The sequence below is a fragment of the Lygodium microphyllum genome, chromosome 10 (genome assembly GCF_053477565.2).
Source record: "Lygodium microphyllum isolate KBCC chromosome 10, Lygodium_microphyllum_v1.1.10, whole genome shotgun sequence".
NCBI lineage: Eukaryota > Viridiplantae > Streptophyta > Polypodiopsida > Schizaeales > Lygodiaceae > Lygodium > Lygodium microphyllum.
In genome coordinates, this window is record NC_141144.1 from 82,656,423 (window position 1) to 82,667,751 (window position 11,329).

An 11,329-nucleotide genomic window follows, 5' to 3' on the forward strand; every position below is an offset into this window, starting at 1 on the left:
CCGACTAGTAATCGGAGTCCCACTGCACCTCTCCTACATCATAGGGATTGGCCCTTTGATGCGCTGCTAGACATATAGAACATTTCCACACATACTCCTCTCAAGGTACCAATATTTTACGTTCCAGGATGTATCATTCTTCACCACACTTTCCCCTCAGGACCCAACGACTAACCTACAGCTTAGAACATCCTCTCATGCTCATCGTTGGTCACAACCTAAGGAAAACAAGTGCCATGCATCCATGAGGTTTTTTGTGATACCTTTTAATTATTATGCTTAATGAAAATTGTGTATGGCTATGTACTCAGACAAAAGAAAAGTCAGCCTCGTGAATGGTGCATAAAGCATTCTTTCCATGAATTTTACTAGCGTATGCTGCATTGAAAGAAGGCACCGAGCCATATGCTCATGCTACCATCCTCTTTATTCAAACTGTTTCCTATATGCCAAGTGCAATGCATAAATCAAATCTTTTCTTTATCTTTCAGTATTTCAATCCCTCTTCATTCAAATCTTAACATTTTGCATCATTGATCGGTTAGATAGGGTTTCTATGCATTTCTCTCGTTTAAAAGAATAATAAATACGCACAAAACATAGAAACGGGGACAAACCGAGGCCAACCTCATGCTTTGCCATCGTTATACATTGCACAAACATAGATATAATTTTCCCTAATTTTCCTCAGCCCGTTTTCTATTTTTCCCTAATTTTAAACCCATTTTTCCCATTTTGTGGGTATTTTTTTCTATTTTTCTTTAATAAATAATGATTGAAAATGAAAGTTAATTTTGGGTTGTGACCCTTAGGTTCATTAACAGAAAAAACTCAAATTTAGTTGGTGTGACATATCATATTTCCTATTTAAATAGCAAAACCCCCAATTTTACCCTTAAAACGCGTGTTTTTCATGTATTTTGACACTAATTCCAGCCATGTACCCTTATATTTTCTGATTTTCAGATTGCAAACAGTTGACACTCATGGAAAACAATATCATAATGAACTTTTATCCTATATGAACAAGGTTTCATAAAGCAAATAGAATAAAAAGATCATTTTCCTTTGTAAAAATAGCATTACCGCTTATTTTCAGGTTTCGGTTTCTTGTTCTTGGCTACGGGACTGATTTCCAGCATGCATTTAATACTCAGCATCTTCAAGAACAGTATTCTTCAAGTCTTCATCCATCCAGAAGCAATCCAGTCTCATTCGGACAAGCTTTCCTCCACCATTCTTCATTGTCTTCTTCCACACAAGAAGAGCCCCTTAAGGGAGAGGGAGGGAGGAGAGAGAAAGACTAGAATTGGCTCTCTTCATTCAGGCCACCGGCGAAGGACAGCGATATGCTCGGCCCACAAGGGGGAATCAAGGCCCAAGATATGTTCCATGGGTTGTATGCAACCCCCCAATCATGAGAGAGAGGAGAGAGGGCGCAAAATTTGGCGTGAAGATGACGCCTCCATCTCCTCCTTAATCTTCTCTCTCCACGTTTTTTCATCTTGTATGCTTAAAATTTTGAAGGGGGGGGGAGGTCCAAACTCAAAAGGCATGCCTAATTTTGGCCTCCCAAGTGTCCAACTTTTCATATCTTGACCATTTTGTGGCCATTTCCCCGTCCCGGCCTCCCAAGTTCCCAATTTTGGCCTCCCGATTTTGGCCTCCCAAGTGTCCAACTTTTCATATCTTAACCATTTTGTGGCCATTTCCCCGTCCTGGCTCCAATTCGAGTGCTGTAAATTTCTGCGCATTCGGCTTTACATCCCGCATTGATTGATAACTCCTGACAACACGCACGACAGTCTGAAAAATTATGAAAAATCCACAAGTGTCGCTTGGGCGCCTTTTAAAAGTTGTATTTCACTTGGTGCTTAAAATTGTCCTAGCTGGAGCCGCCACCTTCGATGTTGAATATTTTTTCCCTAAATTTTGGATTTTTTGGCAAATTTTAGGCACATCCCGGGTTCAAAACTCCGCTCTCACATGATGTATCACACTTGAAGGTATTTGACTGTGTTGCATATGTTCATGTGCCAGATGAGCTACGGAAGAAGCTTGATCCAAAGGTAGAAAAATGTGTCTTTATTGGATACTCTTTAGAGTAGAAAGGTTATCGCTGTTATAACCCTGTCACATGTAAGTTCAGAGTGAGCAGGGATGCCATCTTTGATGAAATGAGTAGTTGGTATGCATCTAGTGGTGATGCATTGGATGATGATGATGATCATGACACTCATGTGCAGGCTGAAAAGTAAGAATCATGGATGCTTAGTGGAACAAAGACATCATCTGGTAGTCCATGGTCTGGGAGACTAAGGAGTAGCTCTACATCTTCAGGTGCATCTAGTAGCACTATACAGGTAAAGACAAAGGAAAGAATAAAGTGTCAGATGGCATTGATGCAATTCTTGATGGAGACTCCAGTGGCTCAGAGAGCTTGGATGATGAGCTTGGCATTCCTTCTTTCAGGACACTAGGTGTACAGAGAGCTCATAGTAATGTAAAGGCTCCATTGAGTGATCCGGTGGTACGCAGATCTAGCAGGGTCACATACCCTGTTAAAAGATTTAGTTTTGAAGGTTATGGAGCTCACTTTTATGCTTATATGGTGAAACTAGTTGAGGATATTGAGCCCACTTGTTTTGAGGATGTTGTTGGTCATACTCATTGGGATGCAGCAATGGATGAGGAGATGGCTGCATTAGAGGCCAATAAGACTTGGAATCTAGTATCATTGCCGAAGGGCAAGAAAACTATTGGATGTAAGTGGGTTTATAAGATTAAGCACAATGCAGATGGTTCTATTAGTAGGTACAAAGCTAGGCTGGTTGCAAAAGGCTATGCCCAGACATATGGCATAGATTTTGATGAAACCTTCAGTCCAGTTGCTAGGATGGCAACTGTCAGATATGTGATTGCTTTGGCACTAGCCAAAGGTTGGAGGTTGCAGCAAATGGATGTGAAGAATTCCTTCTTGCACGGTGATTTGCAAGAAGAAGTGTATATGGATCAGCCAGCAGGTTATGAAGATTTAGAGCATCCCACGTATGTATGCAGGTTGAAGAAGGCCCTCTATGGGCTCAAGCAAGCACCTTGAGCATGGTCTGACAAGATCAGAGAGTATCTTGTCAATATTGGCTTTTATGTTTCTGATGCTGATCACTCACTTTATGTGAGAAAGGGAGATGCAGGTTTGGTCATCATAGTCATCTATGTGGATGACTTGATTATTACAGGTGATAGTGATAGTGGGATTGCTGAAGTCAAGGACTTTTTGAAGAAGAAGCTTGAGATGAAGGATTTAGGAGAGCTAAGGTACTTCCTTGGCATTGAGGTGATCAGATGTGATGATGGTATATGGTTGTCCCAAAGACAGTATGGCTTAGATATGTTGTCCAAGTATGGTATGACAACATGCAAACCACTTTCAGTCCCGTTGGAGCAGAATGTAAAGCTGAGTGCTGATGTTGGGGATGAGATAGAAGACCCTACTATGTTTAGGAGGATAGTGGGGAGTTTGATCTACATGACCATTACAAGGCCGGGCTTGAGCTACGTTGTTGGTCTTGTGAGTCAGTTTATGCAAGTACCTAAAAAGCCACATTTGGATGCAGTCAAACGCATATTGAGATATGTGAAGTCCACATTACATTATGGACTTTTCTATGAGGCAGGTACAGATGTATAGGTGTTTGGATACATAGATGCAGATTGGGCTGGTAGTATGTCTGATAGAAGATCTACCAGTGGATACATGTTCTCTCTTGGTAGTGCAGCAATTACTTGGAGCAGCAAAAAGCAACCTACAGTTGCTTTGTCAAGTACAGAGGCTGAGTATAGAGGTGTTGCTGTAGCAGCATGTGAGGTAGTATGGCTATAAAAGTTATTGGTTGATTTAGATGTGCAGGTGGTGTCAAGATTGTGGGAGAGAAGGAAGGAGTCTCACTTGTAGCTTTCTTGCTTGCATAATGGGGGAATACACATACAGGTGGAGGCTGAAAACAGTTTTCCTCTTCTTAGTTGTGTAAGTCAAAAAGAACTCTAGTACAAAGAAATAGAAGAACCCTATATATGGGTCTCAAACCAAACTCAACTAACTAAGGTGGCATACTAACTGAGCCACGAACTAGAGTAGATAAGGATAGCTGTCATCTAGCTATTATTCATGGGTGGCGTACCAACCGCATCTGCAACTAACAAGTCGGTGACATAAATGCACAACGGTCACCCTGGCATACCACGAGTGGAGCTCGATATCTCAACACTTCCCCTCGAGCTCAATCCCAATTCCTGCACACCAAGCAGGTCTCTGAACTTGCGCAGCTTCTCTGTGCCCAATGCCTTTGTAAATATGTCAGCTACGTGATCCTCTGTGCTGACATAAACTAGATCAATAAGACCTAGTAAAACCCTCTCCCGCACATAGTGATAATGCACCTCAATGTGCTTTGTTCTAGCATGATAGACTGGGTTATTTGCCAAGTGTATACTACTCATGTTGTCACAATAAATGACAACTGGCCCATTTGTAGGCTGATGCATATCATAAAGTAGCTTATGCAACCAAGCTACCTCACATGCAGCCATTGCTGCACCCCTGTACTCAGCCTCTGTGCTCGACAAGGCAACTGTAGGATGCTTCTTGCTGCTCCAAGTGACTGCAACACTCCCAAAAGAGAACACATATCCACTGGTAGATCATCTATCAGAAATACTACCATCCCAATCAGCATCAGTGTATCTATGCAACTGTATCTAAACCCCAGTCTCATAAAATAGTCCATACTGCAATGCGGACTTCACATACCTGAGTATGCATCTAGCCGCATCCAAATGCGGTTTTCTTGGAGCCTGCATAAATTGACTTACCAATCCAACATCATAGCTCAAATCTGGCCTGGTAATAGTCATATAAATCAAACTTCCTACTATGCGTCTATACATAGTAGGGTCTTTGAGAAGCTCACCTACATCTGCACTCAACTTCACATTCTGCTCCAAAGGAATTGAAATAGGCTTACAGCCTGTCATCCCATATTTGGACAACATGTCCAATCCATACTGCCTCTGCAAGAGCCATATCCCACTTGGTGATCTAATCACCTCAATGCCCAAGAAATAACGCAACTCTCCCAAATCCTTCATCTCAAACTTCTACTTCAATAGCATTTTCACATGAAGAATATCTTCATCAATATCACCTGTGATAATCAAATCATCAACATAAATGACAAGCAGCATAATACCTTTCTCTGTTTTTCTCACATAAAGTGAGAAATCTGCCTTGGAAATCTAAAAGCCAATAGTGACAAGATACTGTCCTATCTTGTCAAACCATGCTCTAGGTGCTTGCTTCAAGCCATACAAGGCTTTCTTTAACCTACAAACAAACTCAGGATGAACAGCATGCACATAACCTAGTGGCTGCTCCATATAGACCTCTTCTTGCAAATCACCATGCAAGAAGGCATTCTTTACATCCATCTGATGTAAAGACCATCCCTTTGATGCAATCATAGCAATGACTGCTCTTATGGTTTCCATCCTTGCAATCGGACTGAATGTTTCTTCATAATCAATGCCATATGTTTGTGCATACCCCTTGACTACTAATCTTGCCTTGTATCTGTTCACAGAACCATCTGCATTGTGCTTCACCTTATAAACCCACTTACAACCAATTGCATTCTTATCTTTTAAAGGCAAAGGTACCAATTCCCATGTAGCATTTGCTTCCAAAGTATCCATTTCTTCATCCATGGCTTTCTTCCATTTTTCTTTTCCCATGGCTTGTTCAAAAGAAGTGGGTTCTGGTTCCTGTATCACTTTGACTATATAGGCATAGTGAATGGCTGTAAATCCATCATATTTCAGCCTATCCACAGGATACCTAGCTCTGGTAGACCTGCGCAAAGTAGGTTCACTCCCAGGTGCTCTCAAAACATCCCTGGTGTTCCTTACTCCAGGTGTAACAATAGAAGGAATACCCAACTCATCATCAATGCTCTGTTCTGAGCCACTGGATTCACCATCCACATAAGAGTGACCTTCATTCACATCAAACATGGGTTGATCTACCTTCTCTTTTCCTTTTCATGAAACCTGCATACCATTATCTGCATTGTTTTGAGGAGATTCTCCTGATCTCAATCTACCTATCCATGGCGAAGAATGTGAACCACTGCTAGAGGACACTCCAGGTCCACTAATATTTTGTGACTGCTGCTGTGAATTCGGTGCAGCATTACCATTTTGTGCATCTACATCATCAATCACATTTACTGGTTTATACCAGCTACTCATCTCATCAAAAACAACATCTCTGCTCACTGTAAACTTACGAGTAGAAGGGTTATAGCATCTATACCTGCAGAGAGTAACCAATAAAGATGCACTTCTCAACTTTTGGATCCAACTTGGATCTCAACTCATCTAGCACATGAACATAGGCAATGCAATCAAAAATCTTCAAATGAGAAATATCTGGTTTCCTACCAGTATACCTCTCCTCTGGAGTCATCCCATGTATTGCTGCAGTGGGAGTCCTGCTCATTATGTAGCCTGCTGTAGCAACTGCTTCAGCCCAGTAAAAATATGGCAAGTCTTTTTCGTTGAGCATGGCATAAGATACCTCTCCAATATGCCTATCTTTCCTTTCTGCAATTCCATTTTGTTGTGGGGTATGACTGCATGAATATTGCTGCTTTATGCCATGCTCCTGCAGGAACCTTGCAAACTCATTTGAGAGGTACTCTCCCCCTCCATTTGACCTTAGGCATTTTATTTGCAGGCCTGTTTCTTTTTCAACCATAGCTTTAATAGTTTTGAAACGCCCAAACACTTCACTTTTCTTTTTCATAAAATACACCCAAAATTTTTTGCTATAGTCATCAATAAAAGTGACAAAATAATGAGAGCCTCTAATAGATGCAGCTTTAGTAGTCCACACATCAGAGTGGATTAATTCCAATGGCTTCTTACTCTCTTGAACATGTCTAGGAAATGGTTTCCTTGCATGTTTTCCAAATTGACAAGCTTCACATACCTTATGCATTTCTGCAACCTTGAATTTAGGCAATCCTGCAACAATATTTTGGGCTTGCATTGATTTAAGTCGTTGTACATTAACATGACCAATGCATTTATGCCAGATATCAATATCTGCAACTACACCAGTCCCATGTGCAAACATTACTGCACTCAATCCAGGCATGTCTACATCCAACGTAAACATTCTGCCCTTCTTCTTTCCTTTTGCTATCAAGCGACCTTTATTTTTCATATCCTCAACAAAGCATCCATGAGAATTAAATCTGACCTGCAAGCCTTGCTCAACCATTTGACCAACAAAAACCAGGTTCATGGTGATATTCAGGACATGAAATACATCTAACAGGTATTTCTTTTTCCCATCCTACATAGACAAAGGAATTTTTCCAATCTGTACAATAGGATATGCAGTATCATCACTAGTCTCCACAAATCCTGGTTTGTCCATTTTCCTTGCATCCTGTATCCATTCTACATGACCTGTCATGTGGTTTGATGCACCTGAGTCAACATACCACACATCGTTGCTTTCTTCTGCACTTGTCACAGAACTGGTCATGTGCTGCACCATAAATAAATGCTCATTTCTATCATCACCCTGTCTACTAGAAGATGCATAATTTCCTTGTTGCAATTTTTCATTCATGATGTCATTCTACTTTTTGTAGCAGTCTTTAGCCATATGACCCATTTTACCACAGTAGCAGCATTCAACATTGTTGTTTGCATTTTGGCCTCTTTGCCATCGACCACGACCTCTTTGGCTCCCCTTGCCTCTAGAGTTACCACGTCCTCCTCCATAGGACTAGTTTTCTTGAGTTTGCTGCATATTCTGATTTCTACCATAGCCTCCTCTACCTCTACCTCTACCTCTTCCAGCATTTGAGTAGAAGACAGCTTCTTTTGAAGTTCCTCCTGAAGAAGATGCACCACCATTTCTCTGCTCCTCAGAAATTAGAAGAGCAATCAACTCCTCAAAATCAAGAAATCTTTCACGAACGGAAATCGATGTTCGGAACTGTGCATAATCCTTTCCTAGACCATTCAAGGTCACAAAAACTAAATCATCATCTTCCACTGGCGACCCAATGGAAGCAAGTGCATCTAGAATCTTCTTCACCTTCATGTGGTAGTTATTGATGCTCATACTTTCTCTTTGCACATTGTGCAACTCTTGCTTGAGCTGCATTTTCCTGGCTTGTGTATTTGTACTATACATTTTTGACAAAGTATCCCATGCCTCCTTTGGCATACTTGCATCCTGAATATGCACAATCATAGAGTCTGAAATACTGATAGACAGCCAGTACATAACTTTTCTAGCTCTCTCATGCCATCCTTTAAATGCCTACATTTTTTGTTGATTGGGAACATCAGAAAGAACTGGTTCTTTGTCGTTTCCTGTAACGAATTCCCAATATCCTTTTCCCATAAGGAAGTTCGTCATTCTAAACTTCCATGCTTGGAAGTTGTTCTTGTCAAGCTTTTCAGTGACAATCTGTGAAAGAGAATCAGACGCCATTACAGAACACTGCAAAAAATTCTGTCACTGCAAAAAACACAACTTCAGCCTCACAAGGGCAAATCTGCAAAACTGACGAAAGTGGTATTTGACCACACAGTCACTTCCTAGTGACGATTTTGCATCAACAGGCAACAAGGATGATTTTGTAACTCCCAATGTCTCTGCACACAGGCATACATTGCAATTTCTACAGAAACTTTTCACCGACTTGTAGAACAGTGGTCGCATAGCAAAAAACAGGGCCTTTTCCTGAGTACATGCAGAAAACTTCCGCCTCCAAAACAGGCCCCGAAATGGGCTCGAATCAAAAAAATAGGGTAACCATGGGCTGAAGCCCTCTCCCGCAGCATATACTGCCCTCTTGCTATACCGCGAAGGGCGTCTCAATCTGAGACAATGCACTCTTCCACTTTCCGGCTGTGCTACCTGCAGAGACTTGCTCCCAAACTCGAAAAATGAAAGCAATACTAGTCCTCTTACCAGAATGCCGCGAACTTGGTTTGCTTTCTTGAGCTCCTTACCACGAACCAGTCTCTAATACCATGTCAAGATTGTGGGAGAGAAGGAAGGAGTCTCATTTGTAGCTTTCTTGCTTGCACAATGGAGGAATACACATACAGGTGGAGGCTGAAAACAATTTTCCTCTTCTTAGTTGTGTAAGCCAAAAAGAACTCTAGTATAAAGAAATAGAAGAACCCTATATATGGGTCTCAAACCAAACTCAACTAACTAAGTTGCCATATTAACTGAGCCATGAACTAGAGTAGATAAGGATAGCTGTCATCTAGCTATTATTCATGGGCGGTGTACCAACCGCATCTGCAACTAACAAGTCGGTGACATAAATGCACAACGGTCACCCTGACATACCACGGGTGGAGCTCGATATCTCAACAAGTGGAAGGTCCAGTTGTCATTTATTGTGACAACATGAGCAGTATACAGTTGGCTAGGAACCCTGTGTTCCATGCCAAGACAAAACATATTGAGGTATACTACCACTTTGTGAGAGAGAAGGTACTACCAGGTGAGATTGACTTGGTGTATGTCAGCACACAGGATCAAATAGCTGACATCTTCGCGAAGGCATTGGGTACAGAGAAGCTTCAAAAGTTTCAAAGCTTACTTGGAGTTGCAGAGATGCAGTTGAGCTTGAGGGGGAGTGTTGAGATGACAAGCTCAACACATGCGGACATTGATGTGGACCGCCTAGTTAGATGGGTCCACACATCTACACTTAGCACGTTGGTGGTCATTATGACTCTCACATGGCCACTGACTCATTACTTATTATATTCAGGTTGTTACACCTATTTACATCTGGCATAGTTATAGTGCCAATCGATTAGTTAGTCGATTATGCATTGTTTGACTTAGTAGGCCACTTTCCTTTATGTTGTATCTTATCTATACTTTGTGTAAATTGTAAAGTGTGTGGAAGAAGAAGAAGAAACCAGCAAGAAAACGTTTTGGCCTCCATCTCTCTTCTTGTCTCTTGAGTGAGCTTCTCCTTGTGCATTCTGTGTGTGTTCTCGACGCAGCATCTTGAGCAAGTCCCCCCACCACACGATTCTTGACAAATAGTTCGTTGAAGAAGATAAACTTCGTCTCGATTATTTGAAGGATTGAGTTTTCCAAATGCATGTATCAAGAGAAGTTAATTGCATTTAGATGCTATGCAAAAACTTCATAAACAATATTTAAGGCCTCAAATATTGTTGACTTCCCATCCACGCATTAGTAGGCGTGTTTTCATCACTTTGAAGGTATATGTTGCAACTTGCACGCCTCATGGATTGCATGGCAAGAAACTTAGTCTAAAAGGGAATCATTTTTGAAACTCTAGATCTTGTCCAAACTCTTGCTAATAGCACGATTTGATAGCTCATGTTTGATAGATTGGGATCCTGATGACGTGGGTAGTTAGTACAAGCAATGTTCATAAAGATTAAAACTAAGATGCCTTGATATCTTTCTGATAACTACAACTTTCACTAGTCCAATTTAGGGTTGGGTTATTGATCAATGTAAGTGACCTATAGAAATTACTTATTGTACAATATTTGAAACCTTAGCTTATGCCCTAGTTGAGGGAAGGGAGTGTTAAGTAAATTTTTCATAATATCGCTCCTAGATCCCAAGGGGGAGAGTGAATATGCAATGGAAAGGTTATCACATCTATTATTGCATTGTTTAGAAAGATATAATTGGTTTTATTGGTTATTCAAACGTGCTTTTACATTCAACTAATTATTAAATTGTCGTTTGGATGATTATTCCAAGTACTTGTGATTTATGGTAAATGCATGGCAAGGGTTTGTGATGACAAGTTGCCATGGGAATAAATGAATGTTTTCTTGGAAAATGATATTAGGGTTGAATGCCTTATTTTTGCTTGATTCTTAAAGGATTTAATTAAGGAAATGATATTTTGCACACGTGGATCATCTCCAAGATTGCACCGCGGATTAACTCGAGAAGGGCACTACTCGATTCATGGGCCGAAGGTTGAGTGGTGAAAAGGCACCATAATTTCCATTCTTTATCTACAATAGGATCTTCCAATGCCACAGACGTTGGATCCACGGACATCCTCAACTTGGCAAGGGGTGTCCAGAGTGACCCACAAGTGGCCTAGGTGTGAAACACTATTTCTGTGGTTGGCCTTTTCACCACTCAACCTTCGGCCCATGAATCGAGTAGTGCCCTTCTCGAGTTAATCCGCGGTGCAATCTTGGAGATGATCCACAT